Here is a 23,868-nt window from a genome sequence, read left to right on the forward strand (position 1 = left end):
CGGCGCGAACGGTCGCGCCAGTTCTTCTTCCTCCGCCAGTTCTTCTGTGTACTGAGACGCTGCCTCGACACCGACGCCTCCTCTCGACGCCTCCTCGACGCCGACGACCGCACCCTCGCACGCCGCTGCCCTCACCGCCGCCATCGACGCACGACGACCGCCGCCGCCGCCGCCCGCGCAGACCGCGCCGCCCGGCCCCCGTCCGTCGTCTCTCCGCGCCGGCCGCGCGCCGAACGCCTCTCCGCCGGCTGCCTCACCTGCGCCGCCGCACACCACACACCGCTGCACACCACGCGCGCGCCACCGCACACCTCTGCCACCGCCGCACACCTCCACCGCCGCCCACCCTTACCGCCCGCCGCCGCCCACCCGTACCGCCGCCCACACCCGTACCGCGCGCGCCGCGGGAGAGAGAGAGGGCGGGGCGCGCCACAGTACACGGCGCCCTGCCTCTGATCTCTCGTTTTTTTGTTGTTTTTTTACTTAACAATTAAATAATTAACTTAACAAAAAAATCCGATGTTTTTTTGTCATCGATGTAAAAAAGATAAAATAAGTCTCACAAAAAACCTTATTTTTAGCACTAAATTTTGTCATTTTTACAGATGTCAAACTACAAGTCGATTTTCATGCAACGACGTCAAACGGAACCGGTACCCCGCGCGTATACGGCGGGGGCGGGGGCGGCGAGGCGCCGGCCCCGCCCCCTCTGTATACGCGCGGGATTTTTTTGTTTTTTTGAGAGATATAGAGAGAGACATGCATGCACACACCGACCCCGCGCGTATAAGGAGGGGGTGTGGTGAGGGCCACCGCCCTTTCGCAACCGCCGCCCCCTTTCGCCACCGCCCTTTCACCACCGCCACCGCCACCGCCCCCCTTTCGCCACCGCCAGGATTAATTAGTTTTTACTACATGTTTTCAGGAGTGACACATATGGCGGACGATAGAGCTGACCCGATTAGGGATAACTATAATCCGGAAGCTGAGGCACATCTTTTCGGCATCATAAACGGCGACATTCTTTATGTGCCGGCCGTAGAAGATGAAGAAGAGGATATCTCTTCTTATCTGAACCTTGACGATGAAGATGAAGGTCGTCAGCGAGGTGATGACGAAGGAACGGGCATTGCCGATGGAGGTCAACCGTCGACAAACACCTCCGGCGATGTTGATAAGCAATTAGCAACCACCTCCGGTGATGTATATATATACATTGAGCCTCTGGTGATACAAATTTACCGATTTCAATAAATATGTGTATTAACTCGACTCTCTTTCTTATTTTAGCCCTCGGCCAGCGGATCGTCGAAAAAATCGGTAAAGACAAAGCGTGGCAAAACCAAGACGCTGAAACAAGGAGTAACATATAACATTGATGTTATCAGTCCAACCGGCAAGCCGCTGGAGCCCGAAGAGGCGTACACCAAGTTCATCAACCAATGCGGAGTAGTTGTTATAGACAGCGTCCCGATCACCGACCAGGAATGGCATGAGCCAGTGAAGGCACGTGTTGGTTCCAGTTTCGTCAGCAAGAGAACGAAAAAGGAATGCTGGAGAAAGCTTATGGAGCATTTCGTTCTACCTCCGGAATACAACAAAAAGATGAATTCGGTAACGACGATCCGGAGGGACGTAAGAGGAGGAGGCTGGTCAAAGAGTTCGCTCTTCAGAAGATGGCCACAGCATTCCGGACCTACAAGAAAATTTTAGCGGCTCAATATGTCGAGAAGGGGAAGACTCGAGATTTCAACGGACAGTATGAGAAGCTGAAAGATGATTGGCCCGAATTTGTGAGGCAAAAGAAATCAAAGGAATTCAAGGCCATATCGGATAAAAATAAGGCAAATGCGGCTAAGAAAGTGTACAATCATATTATGGGGCCAGGAGGATACCGCCTTTCGAAGCCTAAGTGGCAGAAGATGGAGGATGACCTGAGGGCGCAAGGAATCCCTCTAGGTACAGAGGGATGGGACCCTAGGGCCAAAAGCTGGTGGTACGGGCATGGGGGAACGCTAGACCCGGTGACAGGGGAGTGTACGCACCGAGACACAAAGTTTAAACCCACCCAAGCCCATATTGATGCAATGAGGGATGCTCAAGAGGGGAAGATCAAGTTCAACAGAGAGAATGACGCGCTGACAAAAGCCCTCGGGAATCCTGAACACGGAGGACGTGTACGAGGCAAAGGCGTCATTTCGTGGAAAGAAGGGTTTTCCCAGGAAAATGACTGATACGTCTCCAACGTATCTATAATTTCTTATGTTCCATGCTACTTTCATGATGATACACACATGTTTTATACACACTTTATGTCATTATTATGCATTTTCCGGAACTAACCTATTAACAAGATGCCGAAGTGCCAGTTCCTGTTTTCTGCTATTTTTGGTTTCAGAAATCCTAGTAAGGAAATATTCTCGGAATTGGACGTAATCAACGCCCAGAATCTTAAAATTCCACGAAGCTTCCAGAACACCCGAGAGGGACCAGAGGAGGGCCACAGGGCCACCAGACAGTAGGGCGGCGCGGCCCAAGGGGGGCGCGCCCCCCTATTGTGTGGCGCCCCCGTAACCCTTTCGACTCCACCTCTTCGCCTATAAGAAGCCCCCTGACCTAAATCTTCGATACGAATAAGCCACGGTACGAGAAACCTTCCAGAGCCGCCGCCATCGCGAAGCCAAGATCTGGGGGACAGGAGTCTCTGTTCCGGCGCGCCACCGGGACGGGGAAGTGCCCCCGGAAGGCATCTCCATCGACATCGCCGCCATCTTCATCACCGCTGATGTCTCCCATGAGGAGGGAGTAGTTCTCCATCGAGGCTAAGGGCTGTACCGGTAGCTATGTGGTTAATCTCTCTCCTATGTACTTCAATACAATGATCTCATGAGCTGCCTTACATGATTGAGATTCATATGATGAGCTTTGTATCACTATTAATCTATGTGCTACTCTAGTGATGTTATTAAAGTACTCTATTCCTCCTCCATGATGTAATGGTGACAGTGTGTGCATCATGTAGTACTTGGCGTAGTTTATGATTGTGATCTCTTGTAGATTATGAAGTTAACTATTACTATGATGGTATTGATGTGATCTATTCCTCCTTTCATAGTATGATGGTGAAAGTGTGCATGCTATGTTAGTACTTGGTATAATTGCGTTGGTCTATCATGCACTCTAAGGTTATTTAAATATGAATATCGAATGTTGTGGAGCTTGTTAACTCCGGCATTGAGGTGCTCTTGTATCCCTACACAATTAGTGGTGTTCATCATCCAACAAGAGAGTGTAGAGTGGTTTTATTATGTGATCAATGTTGAGAGTGTCCACTAGTGAAAGTATGATCCCTAGGCCTTGTTTCCAAATACTGCAATCATCGCTTATTTACTGTTTTACTGCATCTTTACTTCCTGCAATATTACCACCATCAACTGCACGCCAGCAAGCTATTTTCTGGCACCGTTACTACTGCTCATATACATCCATATTACTTGTATTTCACTATCTCTTCGCCGAACTAGTGCACCTATACATCTGACAAGTGTATTAGGTGTGTTGGGGACACAAGAGACTTCTTGTATCGTGATTGCAGGGTTGCTTGAGAAGGATATCTTTGACCTCTTCCTCCCTGAGTTCGATAAACCTTGGGTGATACACTTAAGGGAAAACTTGTTGTTGTTCTACAAACCTCTGCTCTTGGAGGCCCAACACTGTCTACAGGAAAAGAAGCGTGAGTAGACATCAAGCTATTTTCTGGCGCCGTTGCCGGGGAGGAAAGGTAAAAGGCACTCACACTCCGGTCCCAGGCAACTAAGCTATTTTTTGTCGCTGTTGTAAGTGCTCGAAGCTATTTCCTTTAGATCCTGCAATTGCATCTTTTTGTTTCTTATTTTTATTTTTCACTAGTAAGGCATAATGGAAAGTAACAGTGAGCTTTTGAAGCTATTTCCTGAGTTAAGACATGGATTGTTTGATGCGAAAATTAAAAAACCTATGGAACCTTATTTGCATGCTAGTAGCAATGTTATTAGGATCAACGCAATCACTGCTAATTCTATGGAGAAGTCTAAGCTTGGGGAAGCTATTTTTTATGATCTTTTTAGCTTCCCATCTTTAGGGGAGAAAATTTGCTCTGATAATACTTTATCTCCCATATGCGATAACTCTAATGATGCTTGTGATATTTTAAATCCACCAACTGCAAGTACTGCTTTCGAGATACCCATGAAAATTATTGAACGTGTTATGGATAACCGCTATGAAGGGGATGGAACTGTCCATCCTGGAGATCATTTACTGTTTTTGCATGAATTATGCAGGTGATTCAAGTGTGCAGGTATCTCTATGGATGAAGTGAGGAAGAAACTATTCTCTATTTCGCTGTCTGGTAAAGCGGCGCATTGGTATAAATTGCTGAAGAATAGTCATTCTCTTGGTTGGGAGGAAATTGTACATCTCTTTTATTCTAAATTTTATCCTCCTCATGAAGTGCATACTGATAGAAATTACATTTATAACTTTTATCCTCGTGATGGAGAGAGTATTTCCCAAGCATGGGGGAGATTGAAGTCACTAATGCTCAAATGTCCCATTCATGAGCTCCCCCGTAATGTTATTATTAATAATTTTTATGCAAGGCTTTCAGGACATCACAAGGACTATCTAGATGCCTGTTTGGAGGGATCTTTCACAAGCAAGGAGGTTGAAGCTAGGTGGGATCTTCTTGATCGGATTGAGGAGGACGCTGAAGATTGGGAGAACGACAAAGGTAGAGAGTCAAATATAAATTATGATTATGAATGCATTGAAACTTTTATGGATACTGGTAAATTTCGAAATATGAGTGCTACCTATGGTCTTGACTCTCAAGTTGCTGCAAATCTTTATAAAGCTTTTGCCTCTCATTTTGAATTGCCTAGGAAGAATTTTGATAAGTATCATGAACCTTTTAAAGAGGCTTGCATGAAGGATGAAATTGTTGTTAATGATTGCAATAAACATGCTCAAACTCCTAAGAATGCTATTTCCTATAAGCATGTTAATTTTTGTGGAATGCATAGACCTTGTGGAATTAATCAAATCAAAGATTAATATTGTATCCATCATATTAACGAAAAAACTAGAAAGTAGTTTAGGGCTCTAGATGATCTTGGTAAAAAAGTTTGTGCCCTCTATCCTTTTATTTGTGAACTTTGCCATAGAGTGGGTCATTTTAATTTTCAATGCTCCTCCAATGATAATTTGAACCCCATGAGTGCTGCAAATTTGTATTGTGATGATGAAATTACTCCTAATCAGCATGATGAACTTACTTTATTTTTGTGGTGTGAAGAGTTATCAAGAAAAATCTCTTTGTTACATATGAGTGATCTTGATATTGATGATGTCCTGCATGGGTGTTTTTCTTATTGCATTGATAATTTCCATACAAATACTTACATACAAAATATTTTAGAAGATGACACTTTGCCAAAATATGATAGGACCGCTTTGTGTTTTGAAATTATTAATGAAAAGGAGGAATCCTCCCAAGTTTCTTCTATTGTTTCTGGAAATAAATCAGGTTATGTGGAGAAGCCTCCCTTCAAGCCTCTTCCTCCTAAAGAAGGGAACGAGGAGAAGGAAGAGAAGAAGAAGAAGAAGAAGAAGAAGAAGAAGAAGGGAACGAAGAAGAAGAAGAAGAAGAAGAAGAAGAAGGGGAATAAAGAGAAAGAGATAACGATAGGTAACCGTAAGTATGTTGCTCCTAATCATTATTATGATAATGAATCTGAATACAATGATCTTCCTATGCCCTTTACATACATTAGTGATCATGATTTGGAAGAGCACACTACTTTTGATATTGAAAATCTCTGGGAAACTAATTCTGAAAACGATGATGCTAATAATTGCCATAGTATCAGTACTATCCATGCTTCCTCCCATAATGATATAGAAAGCTCTAAGCTTGGGGATGAGGTGTTTGAAAATCCTTTTTCTACTGATTATTATATGTTTGATACATCTCCTTCTAGTAACAATGATGGTATGGTCACAGATGAACATACTGTGAAAGATAACTATTCTATTTCTTATGATGACACTATGCCTCCAACCTTTGATGATTATTATAAAGAATGGTATGATATATGTTATAACTATCCTTATGAAACTTGTCATAGTCATGATTGGATTGCCAAAAACAATTCTCTTAGTATGCAACTCGTTTACCATGTTCAAATTCTTGATAATAATCCTGCTCCAATTACTAATAATAAGAAGAATTCTTCTTGTGCCAAAATTAATGATACTTTTATGCATATGAACCATGATAAGAATGTTGTAAGTGATGGGTATATTGTGGATTTCATCAATAATGCTACTGAAAGTTATTATGAGAGATGGAAACATGGTTATATGCATCTTAATAATATTAAGTTTCCCCTCTTTATGTTGAGAATCTTGAAGTTACTCGTGTTTTATCTTCCTATGCTTGTCACTTTGTTCTTCATGAATTCATTTGTGTACAAGATTCCTTTTCATAGGAAGTGGGTTAGGCTTCAATTTGTTTTGAATTTGCTTTTTGATGCTCTCTTTTGCTTCAACTCTTATTTCTTGGGAGTGCATCATTAAAATTGCTGAGCCCATCTTAATGGCTATAAAGAAAGCACTTCTTGGGAGATAACCCATGTGTTTACTTTGCTACTGTTTTGTTGTGTCTTGGAAGTTGTTACTACTGTAGCAACCTCTCCTTATCTTACTTTATTGCATTGTGTGCCAAGTAAAGTCTTTGATAGTAAGGTTCATACTAGATTTGGATTACTGCGTAGAAACAAATTTCTGTCTGTCACGAATTTGGTCAGTGTTCTCTGTAGGTAACTCAGAAAAATCTTCCAATTTACGTGAGTGATCCTCAGATATGTACGCAACTTTCATTCAATTTGAGCATTTTCATCTGAGCAAGTCTGGTGCCTCTAAAAAATTCATCTTTACGGACTGTTCTGTTTTGACAGATTCTGCCTTTTATTTCGCATTGCCTCTTTTGCTGTGTTGGATGGATTTCTTTGTTCCATTAACTTCCAGCAGCCTTGAGCAATGTCCAGAAGTGTTAAGAATGATTGTGTCACCTCTGAACATGTGAATTTTTGATTATGCACTAACCCTCTAATGAGTTTGTTTTGAGTTTGGTGTGGAGGAAGTTTTCAAGGATCAAGAGAGGAGGATGATACAATATGATCAAGAAGAGTGAAAACTCTAAGCTTGGGGATGCCCCTGCGGTTCATCCCTGCATATTTCAAGAAGACTCAAGCATCTAAGCTTGGGGATGCCCAAGGCATCCCCTTCTTTATCAACAATTTATCAGGTTTCTTCTCTTGAAACTATATTTTTATTCCGTCACATCTTATGTACTTTACTTGGAGCGTCTGTGTGCTTTTATTTTCATTTTGTTATTTTTCATTCTCTGAATAAATTCATGCTTGTGTGGGAGAGAGACACGCTCCGTTGTTGCTTATGAACACGTATGTTCTTAGCTTTACTTTTAATATTCATGGCGAAGGTTGAAACTGCTTCGTTAATTGTTATATGGTTGGAAACAGAAAATGCTACATGTGGTAAATGGTATAATGTCTTGAATAATTTGATACTTGGCAATTGTTGTGCTCATGTTTAAGCTCTTGCATCATATACTTTGCACCTATTAGTGAAGAAATACTGTAGAGCTTGTTGACATTTGGTTTGCATGATTGGTCTCTCTAAGGTCTAGATATTTTCGGGTAAAAGTGTTTGAGCAACAAGGAAGACAGTGTAGAGTCTTATAATGGTTGCAATATGTTCTTATGTAAGTTTTGCTGTACCGGTTCATACTTGTGTTTGCTTCAAATAACCTTGCTAGCCTAAGCCTTGTATTGAGAGGGAATACTTCTCGTGCATCCAAAGCCTTGAGCCAATAACTATGCCATTTGTGTCCACCATACCTACCTACTACATGGTATTTCTCTGCCATTCCAAAGTAAATTGCTTGAGTGCTACCTTTAAACAATTCAAAATTTATCATCTCTGATTTGTGTCAATGTTTTATAGCTCATGAGGAAGTATGTGGTGTTTATCTTTCAATCTTGTTGGGCAACTTTCACCAATGGACTAGTGGCTTCATCCGCTTATCCAATAATTTTGCAAAAAGAGCTGGCAATGGGATTTCCAGTCCCAAATTAATTAACCTTCATAATTTTACAAAAATAGACACTCCTCCATGGTATGTGATTGTTGGACGGCACCCGAGGATTCGGTTAGCCATGGCTTGAGAAAGCAAAGGTGGGGAGGAGTGTCATCTAAATAAAACTAAAATAAAAAGGCACTCCTTCATGGTATGAGATTGTTGGCAGGCACCCGAGGATTCGGTTAGCCATGGTTTGTGAAAGCAAGGTTGGAAGGAGTGCCACCCAAAAATAAAAATGTTTCATGGGAGCCGCTCTTCGAAGGTTTGTCTGGCAAGGGGGTTAGAGTGCCCATTACCATTCGTTGACAACAACAAACACCTCTCAAAACTTTATTTTTATGCTCTCTCTATGTTTTCAAAATAAAAGCTCTAGCACAAATATAGCAATCCATGCTTCCCTCTTCGAAGGGCCATTCTTCTACTTTTATGTTGAGTCAGTTTACCTATTTCCTTCCACCTTAGAAGCAAACACTTGTGTTAACTGTGCATTGATTCTTACATACTTGCATATTTGCATTCATCATATTACTTTATGTTGACAACTATCTATGAGATATACATGTTACAAGTTGAAAGCAACCGCTGAAACTTAATCTTCCTTTGTGTTGCTTCAATGCCTTTACTATGAATTTATTGCTTTATGAGTTAACTCTTATGCAAGACTTATTGATGCTTGTCTTGAAAGTACTATTCATGAAAAGTCTTTGCTATATGGTTCAGTTGTTTAACCATTATCTTTACCATTGCTTTGGATCGCTGCATTCATCTCATATGCTTTACAATAGTATGATCAAGATTATGATATCATGTCACTTAAGAAATTATCTTTGTTATCGTTTACCTACTCGAGGACGAGTAGGAACTAAGCTTGAGGATGCTGATACGTCTCCAACGTATCTATAATTTCTTATGTTCCATGCTACTTTTATGATGATACACACATGTTTTATACACACTTTATGTCATTATTATGCATTTTCCGGAACTAACCTATTAACAAGATGCTGAAGTGCCAGTTCCTGTTTTCTGGTGTTTTTGGTTTCAGAAATCCTAGTAAGGAAATATGCTCGGAATTGGACGAAATCAACGCCCAGAATCTTAAAATTACACGAAGCTTCCAGAACACCCGAGAGGGACTAGAGGAGGGCCACAGGGCCACCAGACAGTAGGGCGGCGCGGCCCAAGGGGGGGGGCGCACCCCTATTGTGTGGCGCCCCCGTAACCCTTCCGACTCCGCCTCTTCGCCTATAAGAAGCCCCCTGACCTAAATCTTCGATACGAATAAGCCACGGTACGAGAAACCTTCCAGAGCTGCCGGAAGCCAAGATCTGGGGGACAGGAGTCTCTGTTCCGGCGCGCCGCCGGGACGGGGAAGTGCCCCCGGAAGGCATCTCCATCGACATCGCCGCCATCTTCATCATTGCTGCTGTCTCCCATGAGGAGGGAGTAGTTCTCCATCGAGGCTAAGGGCTGTACCATTAGCTATGTGGTTAATCTCTCTCCTATGTACTTCAATACAATGATCTCATGAGCTGCCTTACATGATTGAGATTCATATGATGAGCTTTGTATCACTATTAATCTATGTGCTACTCTAGTGATGTTATTAAAGTACTCTATTCCTCCTCCATGATGTAATGGTGACAGTGTGTGCATCATGTAGTACTTGGCGTAGTTTATGATTGTGATCTCTTGTAGATTATGAAGTTAACTATTACTATGATGGTATTGATGTGATCTATTCCTCCTTTCATAGTATGATGGTTACAGTGTGCATGCTATGTTAGTACTTGGTATAATTGCGTTGGTCTATCATGCACTCTAAGGTTATTTAAATATGAATATCGAATGTTGTGGAGCTTGTTAACTCCGGCATTGAGGTGCTCTTGTATCCCTACACAATTAGTGGTGTTCATCATCCAACAAGAGAGTGTAGAGTGGTTTTATTATGTGATCAATGTTGAGAGTGTCCACTAGTGAAAGTATGATCCCTAGGCCTTGTTTCCAAATACTGCAATCATCGCTTATTTACTGTTTTACTGCATCTTTACTTCCTGCAATATTACCACCATCAACTGCACGCCAGCAAGCTATTTTCTGGCACCGTTACTACTGCTCATATACATCCATATTACTTGTATTTCACTATCTCTTCGCCGAACTAGTGCACCTATACATCTGACAAGTGTATTAGGTGTGTTGGGGACACAAGAGACTTCTTGTATCGTGATTGCAGGGTTGCTTGAGAGGGATATCTTTGACCTCTTCCTCCCTGAGTTCGATAAACCTTGGGTGATCCACTTAAGGGAAAACTTGCTGCTGTTCTACAAACCTCTGCTCTTAGAGGCCCAACACTGTCTACAGGAAAAGAAGCGTGAGTAGACATCAATGACCCCTACAGTTACAGAAGCCGTAAGAGAAAGGCGGATCGGGATGCAGATGTTGTGGCGCGGTTGGCATCGGAATTCGATGAGATGAAGGAAACCCTGAATGTACTAGTACAAGAAAGAGAGGCAGCTGGGACGCATGAAGATCATCCAGCGGATGTCGGAAGCCAGCAGCGGAGAAGTAGCGTGGCTTCCACGGAGCCCCCACCGGCTGGTGCTAATGCACCGATGATCGATATTACTGCACCGGAGCCTCCTCGCTACCCCGTGGACGATGTAAAGGAGATGAAAGAATGTCATCTGTATTATCCAATGGGGAACATTTCCATGAAGGTAGCCATCGGCAGTCCTTTACCATGTTTATCTGGAGCACTCCACCACAACAACCCCATTCAAGATGGCTATGCTCGTGTCACGGTGGAGGACATAGTACAAGGGTTTGAGAACCTGGAGATTGACATTGCTACACCTGAAGGGGAGAGAAGACTTGGAGATGTCAAGCGCCATTTCATTCTATGGCAAAAGAAGTTTATCAAGTTTCCAGGCGAGGCGCCAAGGCCAACAAGTCCACCCTCTACGGTGGTGGTGGCAGTGGCGGTGGTGGTGGTGGTGCTTCACCTACACCTCCTTCACGTCAGCCGACGCCGCCTCCCAATTCACCTCCGGCGGGTAAGCAGCCGCCGCCCCCCAGTCCGCCTCGGGCGGGTAAGCAGACGCCGCCGCCCAATCCACCTCCGGCGAAGAAGCAGAAGTAGTCCTGGACTATTAACCCGGACCCTTATGTACCTAAAACCACAAAGGTACCGGAGCCATCACTGAAGCCTCTCCCCACAAGGCCTTGGGAACGTAGTGCCGAGGAAGTCGACGCGGCCGCGGCTACTCACCATGAGAAATGGAGGGCGGATATGAAGGCGAAAAGAGAGCCTGGGCCCAAGCCAGTATATTCTGACAAGGAAAAGAAGTGGGCTAAGTCATTTTTTAGCACACCGTCCCAAGCCGCGAAGAATCTGCCTGACGACTATGCACGTGAACTTCGTAGGCAAGCACTCATGTTGAAGAAGAAGAAAGACTTGGCGGAGAAGCAGGAGAAGAAAGCCTTGGAGGAGGCCGAGAAAGAATTAGTAAGTAAAAAAAGCGGGAAACAAGTTGCCCAACTCGGGGAACAAAGTAAACAATCGACACCCCCTCTCATAGTGAAAGCCGCTGGTTCGGATGCTGAACTAATGGACCTCACAATCATAGCAGCTGCGGCAGAACAGGGAATGACTGTAACGGGTGCCAGAGAACAAGCGGCCCAGATGGGTATGACTCTTCGTGCAGTGTTAGGCCTTGAGGAGGCGCCAATGAGTGAGGTAGTAATTACATATGTGCCGAATGGGCCTCTCATCGAGCCTGTGCAGGAAGAGGATCTACCTACACAAATGAAAAATCTGCTAACTTGGTACAAGGGTTACATAAAAAATAAAGCCGCCAAAGAATATATTTATGCGGAAGTTAGACATGAGCATCACTTCAAACATTACTATGTAACAGTTCATCTGAGTGAATTGTTCCAGCTGTTCAATCTGCGCGAGCTCGACAAATCTATCATCAGTTGCTACGTTCTGTAAGTAATTTATTTCTACCCCATCTCGTTCATTGCCTGCACTATATTTATATATATATATTGTCCTAACTATCTTGTTGTGTACACTATTATACAGAATGAAGCTTAGGGAATGCAGAATAAGGAACATCCATGATGTTGGGTTCATTGACCCACAAATCGTTAATGGATATGTGTTACAAAACCACCCCGCCGACGTGGAGCAAGACCTGTGGCTTTTTCTTACAAAGCAGGAACTCAAAAGTGAAATTCTATTTCCTTACCATTTTGGGTGAGTGTTTCTGTCTTGACCACATTCTCTTTTGTTTACTCCATGCATGGTATGTGGCTAATCGATGAGTTATGCATGACTGTGCATGTATCATGTCCGCAGGTTCCAGTGGATTCTGCTAGTAATTCAATTTCACACCTCCACAGTTCTCGTCATCGACTCTCTGAATATGGATGCAAAGCTTTGGGTCGACATGAGAAAAATGATGCAAAAGTAATTATTTTCATTCATTTGTGCTCTATATCGATCGGCCTATTTCATTCATTCCCGAATATCAAGTAACTAATAACTCTCTTGTTCATTTAATTTTCTTTGCCTCGTAGGGTTTGGAGACGGTTCGCAGATGAAAAGGTCGGTGAATTCAAAAAAGAGCTACAATTTAAAAGGTCAGTGACTGGGGATATTCAGCCACCGTGGACCAATCTATGTGGATACTATGTTTATGAGATGATCCGGCGATACACCTCTGAGCGGCAGCCGTCTGATAACAATGTCAAGAGGAATAACCTCAGGAAGACGCTTAGTCCAGAAGCTCGCTTCCGACCACTTCAAGAGGAACTAGGAGGATGGTTCATGAGGGAAGTCCTCCATCCTAAAGGAGAACACTATTAGGAGGACGTAGAACTTCTGATGCAGTAAATTATGTATGTAAACTTGTTAAAAATTGTATATGGTCATCCGATATTGAATATATATTGTATATTCCTCTTGAATTCTTTTTGGTTCTAATTTCAAATTTGTTTGAAATTGTACATTCATATGCATGTATGTAGTACCGTAGAATATGTGAAACTCCTTCAAAATTAAAATAAAACACAAAAGAAATAAAACAATACAAATTAAAAAGAAATCAGATTTAGGGGGTGGGGCTAAAACCCTAAACCTGCAGCGGCCTTTAGTCGCGGTTGGCCAGAAGAACCGCGACTAAAGGTCCTCCACCCCAACGGTCGCCTGACGCCCATGTGGATGGGCCTTTAGTCGCGGTTCGTAAGCAACTAAAGGGGGGGGGGGGGGGTTAGTCCCGCTTATTTAATCCCGATTGCGCAACCGGGATTAATGGCAGTTGCCAACCGGGACTAAAGCCCCTTTTTCTACCAGTGATACTCACAATCTAGCTAAAAAGTTGATATTTATTTTGTATCTGTGAATACAGGTATTGTACCTATTTAAGTTTGGGTAGTTCGTCTAGATGGAACAATTGGTTTTCATTGTTGTAAATATTTGAGTTTGAGTATATAGTTCTGGTGATGAAAACCCAGTCATTTAGCACTTAGAAATCACTATCACTCAACCACACAAGGCACGGCGTGCCGCCGCGCCCCTCCTTGCTAGTATAGCCTGTTGGAGATATGCCCAAGAGGCAATAATAAAATGGTTATTATAATATCTTTGAGTTTATGATAATGTTTACATACCATGCTATAATTGTATTAACCGAAACATTGATACATGTGTGTTATGTGAACAACAAAGAGTCCCTAGTATGCCTCTTAACTAGCTTGTTGATTAATGGATGATTAGTTTCATAATCATGAACATTGGATGTTATTAATAACAAGGTTATATCATTGTATGAATGATGTAATGGACACACCCAATTAAGCATAGCATAAGATCACCTCATTAAGTTATTTGCTATAAGCTTTTGATACATAGTTACCTAGTCCTTATGACCATGAGATCATGTAAATCACTTATGCCGGAAAGGTACTTTGATTACACCAAACGCCACTGCGTAAATGGGTGGTTATAAAGGTGTGATTAAGTATCCGGAAAGTATGAGTTGAGGCATATGGATCAACAGTGGGATTTGTCCATCCCGATGACGGATAGATATACTCTGGGCCCTCTCGGTGGAATGTCGTCTAATGTCTTGCAAGCATATGAATAAGTTCATAAGAGACCACATACCACGGTACGAGTAAAGAGTACTTGTCAGGAGACGAGGTTGAACAAGGTATAGAGTGATACCGATGATCAAACCTCGGACAAGTAGTATCGTATGTGAATGGTTCATTCGATCACTGAAGTCATCGTTGAATATGTGGGAGCCATTATGGATCTCCAGATCCCGCTATTGGTTATTGGTCGGAGTGAGTACTCAACCATGTCCGCATATTTCGCGAACCGTAGGGTGACACACTTAAGGTTTGATGTTGAAATGGTAGAACTTGAATATGGAATGGAGTTCGAATATTTGTTCAGAGTCCCGGATGAGATCCCGGACATCACGAGGAGTTCCGGAATGGTCCGGAGAATAAGATTCATATATAGGAAGTCATATTCCAAGTTTGGAAATGATCCGGTGCATTTATGGTAGGTTCTAGAAGGTTCTAGAAAAGTCCGGAAGAAACGCACTATGGAAGGTGGAGTCCCGGAGGGACTCCACAAGCTTGGCCAGCCAAACCCTAAGGGAGGAGTCCTAGGTGGGCTCCACCTAAAGGTGGCCGGCCACCCCACCTCAAGGAAAGGTGGGAGTCCCACCTTGGGTAGGACTCCCTCCTTGAGTAGGTTTCCCACATATGGGAGGTTTTAGTGTTGGGGTCTTATTCGAAGACTTGGACTACAACTCTTGGGGCTTCCACCTATATAATGAGGGGCATAGGAGAGGGGGCTGACCACCACAAGCCCATAGCTTGGCCGCACCCCTAGGTGGTCGGCCACCCCCTCTCCCAAACCCTAGCCACCCTCTCTCTCCTCCTCTTCTCCCGCACGCTTAGCGAAGCTCCGCCGGAGATCTCCACCACCACCGCCACCACGCCGTCGTGCTGCCGGATTCAAGGAGGAGCTACTACTTCCGCTGCCCGCTGGAACGGGGAGAAGGACGTCATCTTCATCAACACCGAACGTGTGACCGAGTACGGAGGTGCTGCCCGATTGTGGCACCGTGATCAAGATCTTCTACGCGCTTTTGCAAGCGGCAAGTGATCGTCTACCGCAGTAATAAGAGCCTACTCTTATAGGCTTTGGAAATCTTCAAGGGTTAGTCTTGATCATCCCCTCGTTGCTCCCGTCTTCTAGATTGCATCTTGGCTTGGATTGCGTTCTCGCGGTAGGAAAATTTTTGTTTTCTATGCAACGTTATCCTACAGTGGTATCAGAGCCGTGTCTATGCATAGATGGTTGCACGAGTAGAACACAATGGTTTTGTGGGCGTTGATGCTCTTGTTATCTTTAGTTTGAGTACTTTGCATCTTTGTGGCATAGTGGGATGAAGCGGCTCGGGCTAACTTTACATGACCGCGTTCATGAGACTTGCTCCTCGATCGACATGCAACTAGTATTGCATAAGAGGCTTTGCGGGTGTCTGTCTCTCCTACTATAGTGAAGATTCAATTTACTCTTCTATTGACAACATTAGTATCACCGTTGTGGTTCATGTTCGTAGGTAGATTAGATCTTTCTCGAAAACCCTAAACCACGTAAAATATGCAAACCAAATTAGAGACGTCTAACTTGTTTTTGCAGGGTTTAGTGATGTGATATGGCCATAATGTGATGATGAATATGTATGAGATGATCATTATTGTATTGTGGCAACCGGCAGGAGCCTTATGGTTGTCTTTAAATTTCATGTTGAGTAGTATTTCAAAGTAGTTGTAATAGTTGCTACATGAGGTGAACAACCATGAAGACGGCGCCATGAACCTTGACGCTACACCGACGATGATGGAGATCATGCCCGTTGATGATGGAGATCATGTCCGTGCTTTGGAGATGAAGATCGAAGGCGCAAAGACTAAAGGGCCATATCATATCACATATGAATTGCATGTGATGTTAATCCTTTATGCATCTTATTTGCTTAGAACGCGACGGTAGCATTATAAGATGATCCCTCACATTAATATCAAGATAATAAAGTGTTCTCCCCTCGTATGCACCGTTGTACAGTTCGTCGTTTCGAAGCATCTCGTGATGATCGGATGTGATAGATTCAAAGTTCACATACAACGGGTGTAAGCCATGTTGCACACGCGGAATACTTGGGTTTGCTTGACAAGCCTAGCATGTACAGACATGGCCTCGGGACAACGGAAACCGAAAGGTTGAACACGAGTCATATGGATGATATGATCAACATGTTGATGTTCACCATTGAAGCTACATCATCTCACGTGATGATCGGTTTTGGTGTAGTGGATGTGGATCGTGTACCACTTAACAACTATGAGGGATGTTGTATTAAGTGGGAGTTCATTAGTAATTAGATTAAAACATGAACTAATTATCATAAACATAGTCTGAGTAGTATTTTGAATTAATTTTGTAGTATTGGCATCCGTTTTCTACCATGCGCTAGTCTTGTTATTGAGATAGAAATACTGTTAAAATCTAACAAGAAACTTTACGGATTGGTACCGTATTGTTAAAGAATCAAGAATTGATTAAGTCCTATTGCAAACTTTTAGTAAACCTCACATTGTTGATTCAAAGAGCTATGGTTTCAATTAGTACCTAAAGTTATCTTGTCTCCGTGAAACTTGAAGTTTCAAATCTGTTTGAAAAGTAAGGAGCTGAAAATTTAGTTTTCAGAAATAATCAAGGTATGAGATATATGTGATATCTAAGACCTTATTGCAAGATGAGAGAATATAAATTTGGTGAGACTACATAAACTCATAAGTTTTATGGGAATGTATGAAGGTTGAAGACGCCAGGCGTCACAATCCTCCAAATATTGGGGCACTAATAATATTCACATATCCATGAAGTTATCATCCTTAGTATGCACCGTTGCTAAGACTCTTCATATCGAAGCATCACGTGATGATCGGGTGTTATAGATTCTACGTGTGCATACAACGGATGCAAGCCAGATTTGCATATGCGAATACTAAGGTTAAAACTTTACGAGCCTAGAATGTACATACATGGTCTCAGAAAGTCGTCATGATATGATGGATAAAATTATGAGTGAAATTGTTCATCATATTACAAAGTTACTAATAGTGAAATCTGAGACACTTGTCATATGATGATCAACTTAAAGTAAGAACCTCAAGGTTATTGGTATTTGACCAACAAACCTAGAAGTTAATAATGTTAAAGTGTTTTTCTGAATAATGAGGAAAGCTAAAAGAGAAACTGCAAAAGATATTTTGGCAAAAAGAAAAGAAAAGACTAGAAAGTCTAGCTCAGGTGTATATAAATGATATACATGTTATGGTTGTATTCCTAGTTAAGTCACACTATGAAATTCTTGTGTATTAGTACTATATTGGTTGGTATGAAGTGTCATACAAAACAACGCAATACAAGAATACAATGGCCTAAGTGACTGACAAGGAATATGATAGGAATGCACGTCTGGAACAAAATAAAGTGTTATTATGTTCGTCGTTAGCATTCTATCTAGCCCTTAGAATATATAATAAAGAACTTAATAATTGTTATTTTGCTCTGGTCAAATGAAAACAATGAGTTGTTTAAATTATGACATTACTCCATGTACGATGGATAAGTTATTATAAATCTTAATGGTGAAACACACATACATAACACTGACGCTAAAATGCCATAAGGCAAATGATTTGAATTCCACTTATTTGTGGAACCGCCATTTAGGTCATGTTAGAAAGGAACGCATGAAGGAACTCCATGCAAATGGATTTTTGGAGTCATTTGATGTTTTGAATCATTTGGCGCTTGCAAATCTTTTCTAAAGAGAATGATTAAAATACCGTTCATAGGCCAAGAGTTGAACGGGCAACAAACTTAGTTGAAAAATACATGATGATGTATGTGGTTCACTGGGCATAGTTGTGTGCGGGAGATTCTTCTACTTCATGAAAACTTTCAACAATGAATTGAATATATATGTGGATATATTCAATAAGGAAGAAGTTTGAAACATTTGAATGGATTCAAATAAATTTCAGCATGAAGTGGAAATCATCGTAATAAAAAAGTCAAATATCTATGATTGGATCATGGTGAAAATATTTGAATTGCGAGTTTTAGCGAACATCTAAGAGAGTCATGAAATTGTTCTACAACTCACATTTCTTGGAGCATCATAATGATGATATAGTATCCGAGAGATGTATCCAAACCTTGTTGGATTAATGATGAGATAAAATATTATGACGCCATTATATTTTTGTTGATTATGCTTTAGTGACTACCGCTTTTACACTGAATAGAGCATCATCATGATCCGATGAAATGACACCATACAAGTTATGGCATGGGTATAAACCCTAATAGTCCTTTCTTTAAATTTTGGTCTAAGAGTATACAACCAAAATAGGATGAATGTCTTTGTTGGTTATCCCAGAGATTTAATTGGGAATTCTTCCCACGAGACAAAGACAAAAGTGTTTATCAATGTTTCTTATTTCCGAGAAATTGTTTCTAGTGAAGTATTTGAGTGGGAGGACAATATAATTTGATAAGGTTTATGAACCTGAGCATAATGATCAGAGTAGCGCAGCATCGGAATTGGTTTCGGAAGCGGCCACGACGATCATGGCTCCCATGACTACAAAGTGTTTTAGCCATGGAGATCGAAGTACATATTGAACCTTGTAGGTATGGTTTACTTTGTGATCAAATAAATGATTTGTGGACAAAGGATTGATTTTGAACAATGTTAAACCAACTACAAACAAAGAAGTTATGATGGGCCCTGACTCCGTTAAAATGGCTATACGCCATGAAATCCAAGATAGATGAATACTTTTTGAAAGTAAATGGATCTATGAAATTGATGGACTTGGATGAAATATCCTTGAAGAAGCTCAACTTGTCGAAAAATTGTTTACGACAAAGTTCAAAGAGTTGACTACGATAAGATTAGATCTTCCGTAGCAATGCTTATAGTCTATGTGGATTATTCTAGTAATCACTACATATTTCTTTTATGAGATATGCTAGTAGGATGGCAAAATATATTACTTATCAGAAGTATGTATTAAAGGTGTATACAAGATACAACCAAGAGTTTTGCTGGTCCGTGGAATACTAGATAGGTATACGAACTTCAATTGGATGAAGTAAGTATCGCGGAGTTGGAATCTTCACCAGATGAAATAGTCAAAGAGTTTTTGATTTCATCAGAGACGATGAAGAGGCTTGCATTTGCAAGAAATTAAGTGGGAGCGCTAAGACATATCTATAATACTTTATGTAGGTGACATATAGTTGGTTATAAATGATGTAATTACATACTTGATTAAAAGGTTTCATTGAGAAATTAACTTCAATGAAAGGATATGGACTGAAACAAATTTAGTGTCAAGATCTATGAAGATAGATTGAAACACAAAATAAGTTTAAGTCAAAGTACATAGAATGGATATTGAAATAGTTCAATATAGAAATATTAAGAAAATGTTCTTGTCATGTAAAGTTTTAACAAGACTTGAGTGTATCTGATACTCAATGAGTAAAAACACATGAGTGATTATGGATCACGAATAATATGTACACAATCAGATGTCCTGTGCTCTAAAATGTTATGAGCATATACCAGAATGATTCATGAGATGATCATTGGACGACACTAAGAGTATCCTTGAGTAATTTAGAAGAATCAATGATATATATATAGTTTTGTATGGAGAAATGACAAACAAATCGCTGTAAGGTGATTACACCGATATTTGTTTTGTCAAATATAAAAATAGAATTTCAATCTCAAATTAGACTAAGTGTTGTTTTAAAGGTAGCACAATGAGCTAGAAGTTGTCTATGCTAGATTTAGAAGAGTTCTAAATATTGTGACGGATTCTACAAAAGAAGGAAAAGTATGTCATTGTTTTGACAATGACAAAGGATGTTAAAGTTAAGAGGTTCTTTGAGTACTTGGTGTAGTTCCGACAGAGTCAGAATTTAGAAGCTATATTGTGTGTGACAATATTAGTGACATATTTCAGACCGCGGAATTAAGGTTCCACCAGAAGACCAAACATATTTAATGCCGACTCATTTTGAAATGAGTGATGCGTTGAGACGCAAATGAATTACAAAATACATACGTTTCTGAGCGTGTCAGATCTGTTGACTAAAACCTCTCCCGTGAGCAAAACATGATAAAGCACCAGAAGGCCAAGGTGTTATATATTTACAAATGTAAACTAGATTATTGACTCTAGTGCAAGTGGGAGACTGTTGGAGATATGCCCAAGAGGCAATAATAAAATGGTTATTATAATATCTTTGAGTTTATGATAATGTTTACATACCATGCTATAATTGTATTAACCGAAACATTGATACATGTGTGTTATGTGAACAACAAAGAGTGCCTAGTATGCCTCTTAACTAGCTTGTTGATTAATGGATGATTAGTTTCATAATCATGAACATTGGATGTTATTAATAACAAGGTTATATCATTGTATGAATGATGTAATGGACACACCCAATTAAGCATAGCATAATATCTCGTCATTAAGTTATTTGCTATAAGCTTTTGATACATAGTTACCTAGTCCTTATGACCATGAGATCATGTAAATCACTTATGCCAGAAAGGTACTTTGATTACACCAAACGCCACTGCGTAAATGGGTGGTTATAAAGGTGGGATTAAGTATCCGGAAAGTATGAGTTGAGGCATATGGATCAACAGTGGGATTTGTCCATCCCGATGACAGATAGATATACTCTGGGCCCTCTCGGTGGAATGTCGTCTAATGTCTTGCAAGCATATGAATAAGTTCATAAGAGACCACATACCACGGTACGAGTAAAGAGTACCTGTCAGGAGACGAGGTTGAACAAGGTATAGAGTGATACCGATGATCAAACCTCGGACAAGTAGAATATCGCGTGACAAAGGGAATTGGTATCGTATGTGAATGGTTCATTCGATCACTGAAGTCATCGTTGAATATGTGGGAGCCATTATGGATCTCCAGATCCCGCTATTGGTTATTGGTCGGAGTGAGTACTCAACCATGTCCGCATAGTTCGCGAACCGTAGGGTGACACACTTAAGGTTTGATGTTGAAATGGTAGAACTTGAATATGGAATGGAGTTCGAATATTTGTTCGGAGTCCTGGATGAGATCCCGGACATCACGAGGAGTTCCGGAATGGTCCGGAGAATAAGATTCATATATAGGAAGTCATATTCCAAGTTTGGAAATGATCCGGTGCATTTATGGCAGGTTCTAGAAGGTTCTAGAAAAGTCCGGAAGAAACGCACTATGGAAGGTGGAGTCCCGGAGGGACTCCACAAGCTTGGCCAGCCAAACCCTAAGGGAGGAGTCCCAGGTGGGTGATGTCTACTCACGCTTCTTTTCCTGTAGACAGTGTTGGGCCTCCAAGAGCAGAGGTTTGTAGAACAGCAGCAAGTTTTCCCTTAAGTGGATCACCCAAGGTTTATCGAACTCAGGAAGGAAGAGGTCAAAGATATCCCTCTCATGCAACCCTGCAACCACAAAGCAAGAAGTCTCTTGTGTCCCTGATGTCTACGCCCCCTCCTTTTCCTGTAGACAGTGTTGGGCCTCCAAGAGCAGAGGTTTGTAGAACAGCAGCAAGTTTTCCCTTAAGTGGATCACCCAAGGTTTATCGAACTCAGGGAGGAAGAGGTCAAAGATATCACTCTCATGCAACCCTGCAACCACAAAGCAAGAAGTCTCTTGTGTCCCCAACACACCTAAGAGGTGCACTAGTTCGGCGAAGAGATAGTGAAATATAGGTGGTATGAATAAGCAGTAGCAACGCAGTAAAACAGCAAGCAGCGATAGCAGTATTTAGGAACAAGGCCTAGGGATTAGACTTTCACTAGTGGACACTCTCAACATTGATCACATAACAGAATAGATAAATGCATACTCTACACTCTTGTTGGATGATGAACACATTGCGTAGGATTACACGAACCCTCAATGCCGGAGTTAACAAGCTCCACAATTCAATGTTCATATTTAAATAACCTTAGAGTGCATGAAAGATCAATTCGACTAAACCAAGTACTAACATAGTATGCACACTGTCACCTTCACACTATGTAGGAGGAATAGATCACATCAATACCATCATAGCAATAGTTAACTTTGTAATCTACAAGAGATCACAATCATAGCATAAACCAAGTACTAATACGGATGCACACACTGTCACCATTACACCGTGTAGGAGGAATAAAACTACTTTAATAACATTGCTAGAGTAGCACATAGATAAATTGTGATACAAAACACATTGCAATCATAAAGAGATATAAATAAGCACTTCACTATGCTCTTCATAACAGTGAATAAGTATTCTATGAAATATAGCCTAAGAGACCCACACGGTGCACACACTGTCACCTTTACACACGTGGGACAAGGAGTCTCCGGAGATCACATAAGTAAAATTCACTTGACTAGCATAATGACATCTAGATTACAAGCATCATCATATGAATCTCAATCATGTAAGGTAGCTCATGAGATTATTGTATTGAAGCACATAGGAGAGAGATGAACCACATAGCTACCGGTACAGCCCCGAGCCTCGATGGAGAACTACTCCCTCCTCATGGGAGCAGCAGCGGTGATGAAGATGGCGGTGGAGATGGCAGCGGTGTCGATGGAGAAGCCTTCCGGGGGCACTTCCCCGTTCCGGCGGTGTGCCGGAACAGAGACTCCTGTCCCCCAGATCTTGGCTTCGCGATGGCGGCGGCTCTGGAAGGTTTCTGTGGGTCTCGTCGAACGTGATAGGGTTTTCGCGACGGAGGCTTTAAATAGGTGGAAGGGCAGCCTCAGAGGGGGCCTGGGGCCACCACACCATAGGGCGGCGCGGCCCCCCCTCTGGCCGCGCCAGGGTGTAGTGTGGGGCCCCCAGGGCTTCCCTCTGGCGGCTCTCGGGTGTTCTGGATGCTTCCGGGCAAAATAGGAACCTGGGCGTTGATTTCGTCCGATTCCGAGAATATTTCGTTACTAGGATTTCTGAAACCAAAAACAGCAGAAAACAGGAAGTGGCACTTCGGCCTCTTGTTAATAGGTTAGTTCCAGAAAATGCACGATTATGACATAAAGTGTGCATAAAACATGTAGATAACATCAATAATGTGGCATGGAACATAAGAAATTATCGATACGTCGGAGACGTATCAGCATCCCCAAGCTTAGTTCTGCTCGTCCCGAGCAGGTAAAACGATAACAAAGATAATTTCTGGAGTGACATGCCATCATAACCTTGATCAAACTATTTGTAAAGCATATGTAATGAATGCAGCGATCAAAACAATGTATATGACATGAGTAAACAAATGAATCATATAGCAAAGACTTTTCATGAATAGTACTTCAAGACAAGCATCAATAAGTCTTGCATAAGAGTTAACTCATAAAGCAATAATTCAAAGTAAAGGTATTGAAGCAACACAAAGGAAGATTAAGTTTCAGCGGTTGCTTTCAACTTATAACATGTATATCTCATGGATATTGTCAACATAGAG

Source organism: Lolium perenne, chromosome 2, assembly GCF_019359855.2.
Source record: "Lolium perenne isolate Kyuss_39 chromosome 2, Kyuss_2.0, whole genome shotgun sequence".
Lineage (NCBI taxonomy): Eukaryota > Viridiplantae > Streptophyta > Magnoliopsida > Poales > Poaceae > Lolium > Lolium perenne.